The sequence below is a fragment of the Alnus glutinosa genome, chromosome 10 (assembly GCF_958979055.1).
Source record: "Alnus glutinosa chromosome 10, dhAlnGlut1.1, whole genome shotgun sequence".
Taxonomy (NCBI): Eukaryota; Viridiplantae; Streptophyta; class Magnoliopsida; order Fagales; family Betulaceae; genus Alnus; species Alnus glutinosa.
In genome coordinates this window covers 14,035,431-14,052,696 of record NC_084895.1, presented here as the reverse complement: position 1 = coordinate 14,052,696, position 17,266 = coordinate 14,035,431, and the positions used below count along the sequence as shown (strand labels likewise).

Sequence of the window (17,266 nt, the reverse complement as noted above, 5' to 3'; positions counted from 1 at the left end):
AACAACCCTTCGATGAAGATGAACCGTCTTACTTGGAGTTCCTTATCTTGCATACCACTCGATATAGGGCTCTATGGGAAAGTTCCTCAAACTGGACCCTCGGTCCGGATTGGTCCCTCGACACGTGACTGTGTCCTTCGGAGGATGGCAAATCTAGAGGGGTCCTCGGAGTGAGCCATTTGGAACTAGGAGCTCGGGCATAGTCTCCTCGGGATAGTACCCTCGGAGTGTGCCATTTGGAACTAGGAGCCCGGGCATAGTCTCCTTGGGATAGTACCCTCGGAATAATACTCTCAGTATGTGTCATCTCGGTACATACTTTTCGCCTCGATAGAACACCCTCGGGTCTATCTTTTCTTCTTGGTTGAATGCCCTCGGATCATACTTTCTTCCTCGGTAAAACACCTCGGTAGAACACCCTCGGATCTAACTTCCCTCCTCGGTAGAACACCCTCGGGTCTATCTTTTCTCCTTGGTAGAACGCCATCGGATCAAACTTCTCGGATTATACTTTCTTCCTCGGTAAAACACCTCGGTAGAACACCCTCGGATCTAACTCTCGGAGTATACTTTCTTCTTGGTAGATCACACTCGGGTCTATCTTTTCTCCTTGGTAGAACGCCCTCGGATCAAACTTTTCGGATTATTTTTTCTTCTTCTTTTCTTTTGTCTTTCTTTCTTTCTTTCTTTCTTCTTCTTCTTTTCTTTTTCTTTTTTCTTTTTTTTTTCTTTTTTTTTTTTCTCTTTTTTTTTTTTTTTTTTTTTAATGAACCAAAATTCTGAGGACCTTGTTTTGGAGAATCTCTCCAAAGTCTGCCCTTCAACTGATTTTCCGAGAATCTTCTACCATCCGATTTCTTTTCCAAGACACTGGCGGTTGTGGATCTGGCTTTCGACTTTTGCGGGTTACAACCAGAGCTCGATTACTTCTTGGCTGGCTGTTAAATATGAACATTTTGAGTACTGGCATGCGTCGTTCAAAGCTTTGAGAGTGAAGTCCTCGGTCCTCTAGCAAAGACCCGAGCTCTTGTCACGTTGCTGGTCCATCTGAGTTAGGCCCTCCACGACAGCGCTGCATGTCTCTAGTCGACCTGCTGGAATTGATTAGAAGGGGTTCGGGATCATAACCCCGAGGATGGAGGGGATGACCTGTTCGTGCTTCAGTTTTCTATCTTCTCCAAGCACATTCGTAGCCGAGAGTGAGGCTGTGGCTCATGGAGTACCATATCTCATCACCGAGGCTGTCGTCATCACTGACCGAGCCTTTCACAGATTTGGTAAAAATTTTCTCTTACTGAGATACATAGATTCTTTTACAAATTAACTCAAATATTATCTTAAAAAAAGTAGCCATAGAATTCTGCCTCTTCCAAGGTTAATTATTTTCTTCTTCTTCACCGGGTTACTGCCAACTTGAAACATAAATCACAAATGATGCAGAAAAGGGATCTCGTTCCTATAAGGCAATTTATTGAACATGTTGCAGTGAGTCTCAAGCTGCTCACCAGCAGTCACCTTGCATGGACTCGATCTATGACTTGCATACCCCGACTTGGCAACGGGGCACTACACGGGGTGACTTTGATCCGAAGGATAGCATGGGGCCTTCGGTGGCAATAGCTTCAGTGGTCAAGTAGACCATCCCAACTACCGAGACCATGCAAACAATCCGGGCATCCTTCTAATTCTGACTGTCGTTGGTGCCACGAAGGTTCTGAGCCACGGCTCAGTAGACAAGGGAGAATTTGACTGAATCAGGCCTCGACATGTGGTTGAACAGCAACCATATGAAATCAGAAAATCGCTAAAGTATGTGTCGTCGTGTGAGACCGAGGGGATCAAACAATTTCCGAATCTGTTCGGATACAAATCTAAATATGCTTATAACATCCCAAAAATTCCCAAAAACCTATCACAGAGACCAATCATCCAAGGTGCATCAAGTTGGAGATGGGTTAGATTAAGGGGGTCCATCAATTCCTTCTTCTTCACTAAGGCTCGAATCTCTCTCGGCTGAGCCCGGAACGAGAGCTAGAAGCTTCTGGGTGGAACTACCGTGGCAGTGGAGTGTCATCGCTGCCTCGGAGGTCCGGGTTTGTAAAGAAGACAACCTCTCCGTTTGGGGCTTCGACGTCCTACTGGGCAAAACCCAAAATACCGGAGATTTGCTTTTGTCGTCCTGTGGATCGTGTCACCGGCGCTTTCGGTGGTTTCGAAGTCAGCTGGAGGATCTAGAGCTGGACCTTCACGACGGTGGACCCTCCATCACCTAACTTGGTATCAATGGAAAGGATCTGAACTTGAACTGAGATGAGCCAGCGTGGATCTTCCTTTGACGAGGGTCTGGATCTCGTACCCATCGTTTTCTTTGAAGAAGAAAGCAGGAACCATATCGAGTCAAGACTTAGGCATACCCGTAGGTTTCCTTTTCTTTTTTAAACCATCTTCTCCTTTTTCGGTTGAATTTTCTGGAGGTTGAAGGTCTGACTTGGACAAAATACCTGGAGCCTTATACATCACTTGGTCTTTTCTTTTCTTTTTGATTTGTTTTTTAGAAACAGATTGACCCATCATAAAGCAAGTCATACGAATTTGCAACTGTACACTCATGTAAATCCATTACCTCTGAGCATAGATAGTATATTGTAAGCACCGATTTAGTGCTATTAGATTCCGATATGAGATTTCAGACTTGATTTGATCACGCAGTCACCGTTGCGGATTTATTTTTTTTGCAAGAAAAGATTCGTCGTTCCCACAGACGGCGCCAAACTGTTGGTACAGTTTCTGGTACGGTGACGTGTTGCCTTGTGATTCGTTTCCTTCCTTGATATTTGCTCTCCTCGGAATCTGCAAAATAACAAACGGCTCGTCGGCTCGTGGAGGTGCCGACCATACCCCCACTCCGACACCTAAGTCAGTTCAAACTATTTATTTTCTGGAGAGTATCAATAATCTCAGAGCTTAGAGAATCTGCCTGTTAAATACCTGGTGTAGTGGTCTTATTTATAGGCTCACAGCTCACAGTTATAAAACTGCTAAAATACTTGGAGCATCATCTGATTAGGAGTCTGAGTCCTAGATCACATAGCCTTTAATCTTATATTCATAGAATTCAAATTGGGTAGTAGAGTCCAAGCTGGGTAGGACACTCTCTTTAGCTAATGTCATTCTATTAGATACCTTATCCTATATTTGATGGGATAGAAGTTTATCTTGATATATTTGGGATATGCGGCTTTTTGGAGATAATGGATGGTCTTATACTTAAGTCTAATCTGGCCGGGTCAACTCGATGGGCTCAGCCCCCGATACTACCTTAGGCCCACGTGTCTTTGGAGCTGATTATTTCTCCAACAGTTACCCCATAATTCTCTTATTTGAATTTAGAATGTAAGAGAATTAAGTACCTCAATTTCTGAATCTGGATCTTCCATAACCTGTATCTAACAATTGCCGCCTCTTTCAAAGTAATTATGACGAATAATGCCTTGAATCTTTGGATTGGAGTGGCGTCCGACCTGATGGATGCCAATTCAATTCTTGGACACTTGTGATCTGTCGGAGTACTAATAGCAACTTCCATAAATATCTTCTACATAAGTGCCTCTACATAATATTGTCGGTCGGGCCAAAGTTGTGAAGATGATCTTCTACTCTCGGTAGGAGATGGATCGGACTAATGTATTTGATTTCACTAAGATTGTTTAGGAGATGGATCAAAACGAATATCTGACTGCGTCCCTGTCTGTAGTGCTATTGGATTGTGGGTCCAAGTCTACTCTAACTCTGTGCGACATGGGATAGAAGTCATAGAACTCGGAACTCGCTGCGGGAGATTTAAAGCGACTTCGATTTATGGTTTTTTCTTTGCAATTAAAAAAAAATTCCAAACTTCAAATTACGTTTTTCTTTTGGTTTATGAAAGTGCGTATGTATTCAACCATTGCATCATTTCTCTATTGATTATGGACCTTCTTTAAAAGGAGTGAGATCATTTTTAAAATTGTAATGCAAAAACAGAATGCTTCTATATACGCAGGTCAGGCAGATGATATATTGGTTTATCTACGCTCCCAAATGCATATTTTTTTTACTGTTAGATCATAGATGAATTAATATTGAATTTTAAATTTAATAGTAATTTTTAAAGTAATTGCAAAAGTGATTGAGGGAATTTTTTTATTCTTTTTTGGGTGTGTCAATTACCCTTTTTTTTTTTTGAAAAGCTTTTTTTTTTTTTATATTTTTTTGGATGCACACCTCAAAAAATAGAACCAAATTAAATCTCAACATCTATTCCTTAAAACATATATATATAGGAAAGATGGTGACTAGAATGAATATGAAAAACAAGATCAGAGTATGGCAATGAAACTTAACAATGTGAATAGTGAATCATAGAGGAATAAGCACAAAGAATCAGTCAAATAAATTATGGAATAAAAAACACAAACAGCAGGTCAAGATAAGCACAAACAAACGAGAAATGATGATGCACACCTCAAAAAATAGAACCACATTAATCTCACACCTACTCCTTAATATATATATATATATATATATATATATGAGTAATGCTACACATCATCCCCTTGTCCTCCTTTTGTCCTCCCAAAATTGATGTGGCTCTTAAAATCACCATTGGATCAAAATCCAATGGTGATCTATCATAAATCCAATGGTAATTTTAAGAGTCACATCAATTTAAGGGTGACAAAAGGAGGATAAGAGGATGATGTGTAGCATTACTCTATATATATATTGGAAAGATGGTGACTGGAATGAATATGAAAACCAAGATGAGTGTGGAAATGAAACTTAACAGTGAATAATGAATCATGAATCATGGAGGAATAAGCACAACGAATCAGTCAAGTCAATCATGGATTAAAAAACACAAACAGCCGGTCGATCAAGATAAGCACAACCAAACGAGAAATGATGATGCACACCTCAAAAAATATAACCAAATTAATCTCAACGCCTACTCTTTAAAATATATATATATTGGAAAGATGGTGACTAGATTGAATATGAAAACCAAGATCAGAGTGTGAATAATGAATCATGGAGGAATAAGCACAAAGAATCAGTCGAATGATGTTATTTGCACAACTCTTACATAACAATTGCACAACAATACTGATGTGAAAGAAAGACATAAGTAATGCACTATGTTTCATTTTGAAAAAAAAAAAAGAAAAAAGAAATTGAAGAGCTGTGCAAATATTGTTATGCAATTGTTGTGTAAGAGCTGTGCAAATACCATATCTTGTCAAATAAATCATGGAGAAAAAAACACAAACAGCAAGTCAAGATAAGTACAAACAAACGAGAAATTATGATGGACACCTCAGAAACGCTTAATTAATGAGGTTACTATCAATGAAGTTTTGTACTCATCTCATGAGAGTTGACCGATCAGTTATTACCCTGTTACCCACCATAATTTTTAAAGCAATTGATAGTTGACCGAGTAATTTTAAATGTTCATATTGTATAATCTAAAAATGAAATGACTTTTAAAATCACTATTTGATCAAAATTCAATAATAATTTTAAAAGTTGACTAAAAACCTGAAACTAATGCATGCGGTTAGTGCTCTTAATGAAGTTAACTACTTGTAAATTGAATTCATATATATATATATATATATATTTCTTTTGATATACAAGTTTTTAAAAAATTATATTCATTTTTTTTATATGAATACTCTAAAAATACTATTTTAGTAATTGCAGCTAAAAAAATTAGGGGAAATAATAAAAAAAAAAATAAAAATAAAAATAAAAAATTAAGGACTGAGTTGTAACATGTAGCATTTAATTATGACTTTTATTGACATGTCAAGAAATGAGAATATAAAAGTAAATATTTGAAAATATGTGTAACGTACATTTCTTATATACGCGGATGTTAGAGCGAAACATAGTGACTCTACGTCAATTTCAAAATAATAATACAACAGAATAAGACTAAAATAGAATAAGAAGAGGAAGAAAGAAACGTAATACATGTCACCCTTATTTTTGTATGCATGAATATGTATCTTTTTTATACCAATTAAGCCATCATACAGATTTTTTTATTATTATTATTATTTTTTATTATTTTTTTTTAATTTTGTAATTTCCTAGTGCTATCACATAAAATTTCAGTGTATTTGTATGGTGCTAGTCTATGTATAAGAAGAGGTATATTTCTCAAGTAATTTTTACAATGAAACGGCACTATCTTGCGCAAGAAGTGAATTATCTGAAAGATTTCCCCAATTCCATTCAAATATATATAAGAAGCATCGATCTTGTTCAGATTTGTGTATAAATCTAAAATAGAATAAATGGCAGAATAATAGCGGACGCAAAAGAGAGAAAATAGACAAAATTTATGGGTTCGGTCTATGACCTATATCCACAGATAAAGACTAAATTACTACATTGTGCTCAATAACTTGATTGTTTACAATACATAGGTCTCTATATATAGTCGAATAAGTTGACCTATACAAATAAACCTAAATCGACTTATACCATAAAACACAAATCGACCTAGACTAGGAAATATAAATCAATAATATTATATTTTGAATATATTTTAATATCCTCCCATCAAACTCAAGGTAGAAAATTATAGAAGCTTGAGTTTGAAAATAGAAAACGGAGGCCAGTGGTGAAGAGTGATTGATGCTGTCGAAGGAAACAAGAGGCTGGCAGACAGTAGGTGACAGCTGATGGCGACGAGTGATGAATGCTGACTTGGGCCTGAAACTGAAAAATGAATTATCCACTTTTTCTTTTCTTTTCTTTTCTGTACTTCTTTTTGAAAAAAAAAAAAATGGGGCCGACAACAGGCCAAAAAAATTGAAAAGGGGTCGACTGCGGACCATGAACAAAGAAAAAAAAAAAGATGAGCCTGCTTGGATAGCTATCAGTAGGCATTGTGGGCCAATAACCAACTATGGGCCGATTGGGGGCCAAGAATAAAAAAATGATGAGCCCAATTGGGTGGTTATCGGTAGGCACTGTGGGCCAAGAGCCAACTAGGGGCCGATTGCTAGCACACCAAGAAAAAAAATGAGCCCAATTTGACGATTATCGAGTCGACTTATTTGAATTTGACACACGTGAAGCGTGTGGACTGGCCCAATTAGGCGGTTAACGGATTGGCTGATCTGAATGCATCTCGAATAGGACCAACTGGGGCCAAGTACTGAAAAGGGGCTGACTGTCAACAAATAACAATGCGGCAACCTAACGGTTTTAATATATTAATATTTTTTTTATTAAGGGTGACACGTGTAGCGTTTTTATTGGACTGATGTGACAACCTAACAGTTTCTGTTAAGTTTATGAACGAAAAACGACTTTAGGGAGTAATTTGTAATTTTTCGTCTACTGTAAAGACCTTACAATTATTTCTTATTCCATAGGGAGTGATTTGTAATTTATGGCAACCTCAAGAACCAAGGGCGCAATTTTCCTTTTTTTTTTTTTTTTTTTAAAATAATAATAATAATAGTAATGTGGGGTTTTTTTTTAATAATTTTGATTCGATTCTATTCCACTCTCTTTTATTCTAAGTAATAACTATTCCATCTCCATTAGAAATACTCATTCTGCAAACCAAACGAGTGCATTTGATGTCTGCAAACCAAAATGCTCATTTAAAGCTTATTCCATAATCTTTGTCGCAGAGAGCAAAGAAGTGTTGGCATAAGATATAGGCGGTATTCAGGAGCCATAAGAGCAACAGATAAAAAAGAACCGTTGCTCCCTCTTCTGGATTTGTGCTGAAAGACAAGAAAGTGAAGACATCAATTACCGGACAAATCTAAGGAAAGGGAGAAAAAAAGAAAAAAAAAAAGAAGAAGAGTGCAATGAGCTACAAACCAAAACTCATAAACAATGGTGGTTTCAACAATGGAAATCAGGAATCCAAAAACATAATACAAGCATGGAATTATCGAACCAAAATAACTAATAATATCTCTAGTATCACAAAATAACTAATAATACAAGCATGGAATTAATGAAGATATCCTAAGTAAAAGAGAATTATTTTCATATCTTCTATTATTGTTACTAATTCAGTGTGAGTTTAGGTTTAGAGATATGTGTGTTTATGCAAAACCGTAAATTATTAGAAATGAAGACACAAAAGAAAAAAAAAAAAAAGAAGAAGTAATTTACTTCTGCATGTTTCTCCTAATTTTGGAAGAATCATGTATGCAGTAAATTTTTTATGAATGGGAGAGAACAAAACAGGAAAGGAGATAATCACCACTAAATTGTTAACTTGTTACCAAAATTGCAGAGCCCTGGATTTTGAATAAGCTTGAAATTTCCATCCGATGTTTCTTGTATGCTTCAACTGGTTTTGCTGCTTTTACAACTGAAAATTTAACAACCAAGAAATATTGAGAGATAATTTGACTAATAATTGATGTACATGTTTCAAGAAGTTGAAAACGTATTCAGTTCTTAATAGATATTCGCATTCTAATATAGGATGTGGGCAACCTTTGGCCAATTCTCACCTGTTTGCCTGCATCTCTCAACTAAGTGGGATAGTTAGTAATACTCTTGTCTCTTTAAGGATTGAGGAAGTGAGATGTTTTATCCAAACATATTGCACAAATCCCCCATAATTCTCGTATCCCATTCTCCTTTCATATGCATTTCCCTCTAAAATTCAGAAGCTCAAATGAAGAAAAGAAACAATAGCTCAAAAATGATAATGCAAATAAAAATCGTTCTAAGAACACAAGCAATCTGAATAGACAGTTAAGACTCTAATAGAAAGCAAAAATGAAAGGAACCCCTCCAAATGAGACATTTACTAAAGTGAAAATCACTCGCCTATATCTGTAGATGAAAAATAGATTGTGCTGCTAGGAGCTCCAACAGAGCCAAAAATAAACCACAAGGAAAATGTTGAACCAGTAATTGGAAGTGATTTTAAAATATTTCTAGCTTTCTAGACTAATAGTTTATGCTTCTAATACCAAATTAGAAGACGTGACTTATTTTTTACCCCACAATCGAGAGGCCTGCAATTGTCACAAAAATGAACTTAACATTCACCGTGTTTTTGATGGCAAAGTTGGAGGTACAATCTTTACTTTTCAACGAAGTTTGATATGAATCTTTTCATATTCCAGATGGTGTTCAAGCCCAATCAACATCTCTTCTGGTTTAGGATGCTCCCTCATAAATGATTAATCTTGCAAACACTGTTTTACACAGTGGACAATAGTAACTATTTCATTTTCTTCTCAAGCCTTCTGGTTCTGTAGTCATGTTAATTTTGAACAATCATGAGCTAAGGCCTAAGCAGAGAGTTGGCTACCAAGTTGCCCGTACATTGGGTGACGGGCCATGTTCTTCCTTGAATGTGTCATGATGCCGTTGGTGACAAATGACGTTCTTCCTTGAATGTGACATGATGTCACTGTTGAATGACAGTGCATAGAGTATCTAAAGCCTTACTGAGATTGGCCGTCAGTGAAGCTTAGACTTGAAATATGCACTACTTTCTAATTGTCTTGTTCATTGCCCATTCCAGTGATTTGCTATATAATCAGTCAAAAGGCCACCTGGAGGGCCATATAACATAGTTCCATTCCCATTCATATTATATGACTATTTGCTTATCAGGTTAACACTATTTTATCCCGCAGGTGTTTTCCTCTCAGCTTTGAGTTCAAACTTTAGTGATATCCGAAGACTTCTTTTGTAATAACATGAGAGAAGCCCCGAATTAACCTACTGGGACTACCCTGAGATCAACCATGGTGGAGGATGTAATTCAAAATTTAGTCAGAATTTTTCAGATTAGCATGTAATTTTCTTCCTGGAGTAGCCCTTCATTCTACCGTCTTACTTACATTATTTTTTGTTGGTTCCTTGAACCCAACCTCCCCATAGAGAACCAAATTGTTGAGGTGCATAAACCATGAGGTTTTGCATGATTTTCAGGTTTCTAATGTTCTGAGGTTTAAGGCAATTGCGTTGAGGATTTTTGGACAAGAAAACACAACTATTACAAGGTTTTGATTTTTTTCATCAAACATAATGATTAGCTATATGCTCTACTTGGCAGAATAATGACGTATAAAAAAAACTATGGAAAATAAGCATCTTTATCAATGAATTAATTCTTATATGTGCAGCATTTAATAATTTTTTTCCCTGACATTATTGATTATTATTGATGGTGATGTTGGTGGAATGTTCATTGTATTGCTTGTATCCATAGTTCCCTAAATGAGACCAAAGCTTGATCTCAATCATCGTACGTCGGTTGCAGAGCATAGTGATCTATTACAATCTTAAGCGTGCATACTTCGAAGTTCCCCCACATATGGGTTACATGGTACACTTTTAGGTTACAAAAGCTTAAGCAAATAAATAAAGTAGTTGATGAACTAGGGCTTGATTGGTTTGACCTGAGATGTTTTTGTCTTTTTGTCAGCCACGACCTATTTGGCAAGTCATCAAAATATAAGCAAAGAGAGTTCAAAATTGCAAGAAGTAGCATAACTGCACACAAGCTAAACAAATAAGAAACTAAACAAGAAAAACATAACGTTTCCTAAACTGTACATTGTATCAAAACAACCTAGATTCAAAGGCACTATTCTATGCATTCAAAAACAGATTCTTAGGATTAAATCTATGACCCCATTGTGGGCAGCCTCATCTAAAATAAAGGGGGAAAAAAAAGGAAGGAAAAACGCATTTGCCTCTTAAGAATTCAGGAGAAATATAAGAAGCAATTCCAATGTCCTAAACAAGCTTTATCAGAATATTCTCCATTCTAGAGCTAACCTCTTTGACAGAAGTGGCTCATACCACTAAGGGCCAAACCCAGTTGCTTTTCTTGCTTCTTCATTGAAAGTTGGTTTCAGTGGTCCCCTGAAGTATGTCCTCACTATCGAGTGAAATTTCTGAATTGCTTCATTTTCCTCTAGCTTTTTTTCACTTTCTCCTGACCCACCTCGAGATGCCATGCTGCCCTGATCCCAAGTAGGATTTTCAGCCCTCAGGCAAAGATACTTAAACCATTTAACACCAGAAGCACAATGGGCAATCTCTTATGGGTAAACCACTCTCTCTAGTAAATCTGCTCTCTCATTATCACCTCCATTGCGAAACCGAGAAATGGTTTTGGGCAGCACATCAACTCCTCTTGCCTATGTTTAGCCTTAAATTTGTTATGATTTATAAAACATCATTCACTGATGGAACATTTGAACAACATAGAGAAAGGGTGTACTCCGTGTTGCATCAAAACTAAATGAGCCCACGCTATGTACAAGCCAGTGAAAGGATAAATATTTGGAGAAGTTCAAGAAAATGGAGCCATCCCCACAAATGGTAGGTAGGATCGATTCATCTCAAAAACCCTGAACCAAGTTCCATGATTTGTAACTATGGCTCCATTTCTTCAATGCTTGCAATTAGGACGATGGATTCTTACCAGCAGATGTATGTGTGAACAAAAAAAAAAGGGTTAAATACCTATTTGCTCCCGTGCTTTACGACCTTTATTTTTTACCCCCTCAGTTTCACTTTTTATCAAATTTGGTACATGTGGTATATGAAAAGACAGAAATGGTACCTCCGTCAAATTTTCCGTCTAAAAATAACATCTAGCCATGTCATTCTACAGGTGTCAGCGTACATGTGCGACACCTATCTCCGTGCACACGTCAGCCAGAGATAGACATCCACGTCAGCCTCTCTCCATTGCCACATCACTTAAGAGGGAATTTTCAAAAAAAAATTGGGACTTTTCAAAAAAACACAGAGTAAAAATATTTCTTTTCAATGCAGAAAGTACCATCTTTCTTAACTTCCGATAATTTGTAGCCCTAAATCCTCAAATTCGTCTTTCTCCCCCAAATCTCTTTCATTCCTTCTCGCCCGTTCAAGCTTCCCCAAAGCTAGTTCCAGCATTTAGGCCAGATTTGTTGTCGGAGGCAGCAGTTTGATTTCCCTGGAACCCACTCGGCCAACCTTCTCGGAACCCACTCATGACAGAGTACCAACAAAAGACAGAAGGTATTTCTGAGACCCGAATGTGATATTTCTTGATGCTTTGTGTGAACTTACTTTGTGATATGCGGAAACCCAAGAAGCTTTATATACATCTTTTGTATTGGGGTTGGTTGTTAGGTAACTTTATATATATATGAGTTTGGTTTTGTGGGCAAAGCATAAAGTGCCGAGCTTTATGTAGTGTCCCCAATGCACTGTGTTTTGTGTGTTTTTGTCGGTTGTAGCTTTTGGCATTTTCTGTCATGTTCTTGTCTGGATGTTGTTGGGAACGATGTGTAAAGAATTGGGTTCTGGGCTTCAAATTTTTAGGTCTTCAAACTGCCAAAAAGTTGAATGTAGTAACCCTCAGACTCTAAAAGGTCCCCACTCATTGAAGCTAGTTCTGACAATGTGGGTATGGTAGGTTTAACATTATGTTTCTTAAAAGGTCTTAAATTCGTATGTGTTTTGTGGTCCCCAGTGCACTATATTAAATTAGAATAAGAGGTAATAAAAGGTCTTGAATTCGTATGTCATATGGTCCCCAATGCACTGTGTTAGATTAGCATCACAATCTTACCATTACTTTACACTTAAGATTAAAATGAAGAGAGTATATATATCACATGTAATTATTGGTTAACAAATGCTATTTAGGACAAATCTCATCCCAAACTGGCTTTTTTTTCTTTTGGAACAGAGGAGGCACTATGTTGTTGTTGTGAGTGAAAATGATTGCAAGTTTATGCTTTATTACTGTGACGACCCGTTTTTTTTTTTTTTTTTTTTAAACATACAAACGGATCTTCACAGTGGCACGACTACTTGTCGCTCAGCCAACATAACGTACATGTTCCATAACATGTACCTGATATTCAGAGTTGCACCTAACACAGCGGAATATAAATATCAATGTGCAGCGGAACACATATCAATAGCGGAATTACATCTAATACATAACTGTAATCAACAACAAGAGCCATTTACAAGTCTATCTATTTAAGGCTTATAAAACACATTACACTAATTACATACCAAAATACAGGCCTAACAAATACGTGTGCCACGTAGGACACGAGCCATAAATATAATACCCAAAATGCGGACTACCCATGAGTCCGTGACTTACGACTGTCGCGATATGCTCCAATCATAGCATCCCATATGCTAGGTGGACGAGTCAATATTTATATCCGCAAAACCTGCAACCAAAGTATAAATGTCTGTACGGTTGCGGGGGTTGCCGCATTCGTACAGGTGGAATTATGAGCCCACCGCCTTAGCATAAATAAATACACTAAGACCTCAGAGGTATACTATTCACTGAGTTTTCGCAAAGAACCAACTTTTCTTTTTCTAGTCATGCGTACACTATAACAGCCACCAATTTTATAAACTTTTGTTTGAAATACCCCATAGCTGATATAGCAAACACCGACTAATAGAAAACATTTAAACATACTAGGCATCTAAGATTATACGTAAAAGATCTGTTATAGGAAACAATGGCATTTAAATCATGCAACCATCCGATAGAAATATACATAAATTCTTTTCCATTGAGACTCTTATGCATACTAATACGTTTAGCAAAACTACTCATAGTATAAAAACATCACACTCATGAAAACAATGCTATACATGCTCATGTAAGTTTCTGTTGTATTCTTATGGGGCGTTGGTCCCCCCAATACTAGTTCATGCGTATGTTCCTAAGGGGCGTAAATCTCCCAATACTAGTTCATGTGTACGTTCGTATGGGGCGTAAATCCCCCTGGGCCGTCGGTCCCCCCATGGTTCATGCGTGTGTTCGTATGGGGCGTATGTCCCCCCACTAGTTCATACATAAGGGGCGTATATCCCCCTCTAGTTCATGCGTTTGGGGCGTAGATCCCCCTGGGGCGTATATCCCCCACTAGTTCATGCGTTTGGGGCGTAGATCCCCCTGGGGCGTATGTCCCCCTTCTAGTTCATGCGTTTGGGGCATAGATCCCCCTGGGGGCGTATGTCCCCCTTCTAGTTCATGCCTATGGGGCATAGATCCCCCTAATAGTTTGTTTATGCGTTCATGTTTCATGCTCAATGCTCATGCTTAAATACTATACATTTAATTTCATAATCATGCTTTTAACACATGCTTTCTTTATAAAACATAAACAGTCCAACATATATCATATTCATACTTCAAAACATCATCATAATTTCAATATACTCAAAAATACTCAAATCATCCAAAACAGATCATAATCAACATACAGTTGGTTCAGGTTTGTAAAACAATATATTTTGCAATTCATCATATAAGAAAATAATACTTCTCAGTGAGTAGAATACTCACCTTGGCTGCGCGAATATTACGCACTAGGTCTCTTAAACACCACCATGCAATGCATTACTGTAAAAACAATACATTGCACATTATTGACAACTTATAATATTTGACTCACATTTAGCTCCTAAATTGCTCAAGAGCTAACCCATGGAAAACCCATAATATTTTAAGGGTTCCAAACATCTACCCATAAATCCTATACACTAACTATAACTCAAACAATACTAACCCAAAATATTTACTAAGGGTTAAATATTAAAATTACCATTTAATTATCTACTCATAATATTAATTACTAACTCGTAATTAATTTTACAAACCCGTAAATTATTTTCACTAATACTTATAATAATATTAGCCCTAAAATTATATTCATTAATCTCTAAATTATTTTTCACTAACATTTTCTCAATAATATTAACCCTTGAAATATATTTATTAAACTTTTACATAAAATACTAGTGTATTTAAAATAACATTAACCCATAAGAAAATCTTAGGGTTAACCTCACAAGTACTATTTAAACTAAATACCCATAACTATTTATTTTTACTAATATTAGAACATATTCTCATAAATACCTATTTTTTTATAAAACCCAAAACTAATTTGGGGATTAATCATCACTATAATCGTAATTAATTCACAAATTAACAATATATGTTTTAAACACTTAAAAACCCTAAATTAATTTAACCCTTCAAATTAGAGTTTCCAATCTTATACCAAAATCACCAAAACGCTACCCCAATCATAATATTATTAACCCAATAACATTAACTCTACATAAAAACTCAATTAAAATTAAATATAAAAAAGTTAGGATTTTAGGAAACTCACCAAAACATGCCCAAACGAAATCCAATACTAGAAAAGTGTTAGGGAGGCTCTAAACCGTGCAAATCCTAATAAATTAACAAAATTAAACTCCACATTTCAAGATTTAACTCAAAATCTAAAATGACAAGAATTTAACGTTTTACCTCAAACTAATCGGTAGAAACGTAGATCGGGTTTTGTAAATCACGTTACCAAAATCGGATTTGAATTTGGACGGATAGATATTCGTGGATCATGAATTTTGTAAGAAAATTTCAAAGAGAACAAGAGAGAGAGAGAGAGAGAGAGAGAGAGAGAGAGAGAGGCAGACTTTTTTTTTTTTTTTTTTGCCCACTGAGAGGCCTTATCATCCTTTTCTTTTTCTTTTTCTTTTTTATTGTTGGGGATAAAATTAACACCAAAGACATGTGGGCCTAAGGTAGTATCGGGGGCCGAGCCCATCAGGTCGGCCCAGCAAGATTAGACCCAATTTATAAGACCATTCGTTATCTCCAAAAAGACGTATATCTCGAGTATATCAAGATAGACTTTTATCCCATCCAATATGGGATAAGGTACCTAATAGAATGACATTAGCTAAAGAGAGTGTCATATCCAGTTTGGACTCTACTACCCAATTTGAATTCTATGAAGATAAGACTTAAGACCATGTGATCTAGGACTCAGACTCCTAATCAGAAAGATAAAATTAAAGACTATGTGATCTAGGACTCAGACTCCTAATCAGATTATGCTCCAAGTATTTTAGCAGTTTTATAACTGTGAGCCTATAAATAAGACTACTACGCCAGGTATTAAAACAGATTCTCTGAACTATTAAGATTACTGATATTCTCCGGAAAATAAGTTTGAACTGACTTAGGCATCGGAGTGGGGGTCCGGTCGGCACCCCCGACGAGCCGTTTGTTATTTTGCAGATTACGAGGAGAACGAACATCGAGGAAGGTAACGAATCACAAGGCAACACGTCACCGTACCGGAAACTGTACCAACAGTTTGGCGCCGTCTGTGGGAAACGACGAATCGTTTCTTGCAAAAAAAAAATATCCGCAACGGTGACTACGTGATAAATCATGGCTGAAACTGGCCTGTGGTTTCTTCCTTCAAAGATCATCACTAGACCAAGACAGATCTATATAGATCTACAGTCATACATAGTAGATCACGTTCAACTATGACGTATCAGTATTCAATTGGCATCGAATCAGTGCTCGCCTTCGTCAGAAAAACAAGATAAGTCCATACTTTTCTTTTCATTTCGATTTGTTAAATTGCGGAAAGAAATTCATAGTGTGGATGACTATCTGTACTATTATGAAATCCAATGATAAGAAATTTTGGAGTGTCAGATCTGAAACTCTCTTTAGACAAAGATCAATAATTATTGTGCCCTTGTACGTTTACAAGTGCTTCGTTAAAAAACATGAAGCCTTTCAACTATACTATGAGTTTTGGTTGGAATGGTGCTTCTCTTCTAATCCTTGTTGATTTTTGATATTTTTTATTGGCACTACAAGACAGATAATTGGGTTTATAAAAGAAGAAAAAGATTATTGTGATGATAGATTGGAATTTAATCACACCAAATCGGTGTTAAGAATATACTAGATCTACGCACAGACATAACGAATTTACATAAATTCGTATGACTTGCTTCATGATGGGTTTGATTTGTTTCAGAAAAACAAGGTTAGAAAAAGTGGCTACATCAACAAGAAGATATTCGGGCCCCTTCTTTCTGGACTGTAAAGTCCAGACCCAACTCAAATGGACCAGCAACCTGACAGCATTCTGGAACCGAGCTCTAGCTGTGACCCGCCGAAGCCTGAACCAGATCTGGAACCGAGCTCTAGCTGTGACCCGCCGAAGCCTGAACCAGATCTGGAACCGGGCACCATAGACAACCGGGCTTTGATCGCAACCCGCCAGAATCTGAAACCAGATCCAGTTCCTGGCTTCTTCTCCGGATCTCCACCAAAGAGGAGAAGACCAGATGGAGACCCTCGGCTCATCTCAATTCAAGTTCAGACCCTCGCCGGTGATGCCGA

The 17,266-nt window shown here is 37.0% G+C and overlaps 1 protein-coding gene and 1 long non-coding RNA gene across 2 annotated transcripts in view; one reads left to right on the top strand and one right to left on the bottom strand.

The window, feature by feature from the left end:
* The window catches only part of LOC133880576 (mRNA cap guanine-N7 methyltransferase 2-like), a 101,498-nt gene that overhangs the window by 43,754 nt on the left and 40,478 nt on the right, over nucleotides 1-17,266 (top strand). The gene's annotated exons all lie outside the window — the stretch shown is intronic.
* Nucleotides 12,949-15,512, bottom strand: LOC133880213 (uncharacterized). The gene is made up of 4 exons (XR_009902214.1): nucleotides 15,362-15,512; nucleotides 15,219-15,283; nucleotides 14,384-14,440; nucleotides 12,949-13,268 (listed from the first exon to the last, which is right to left on the bottom strand). It is a non-coding gene; the product is annotated as an uncharacterized LOC133880213 (long non-coding RNA).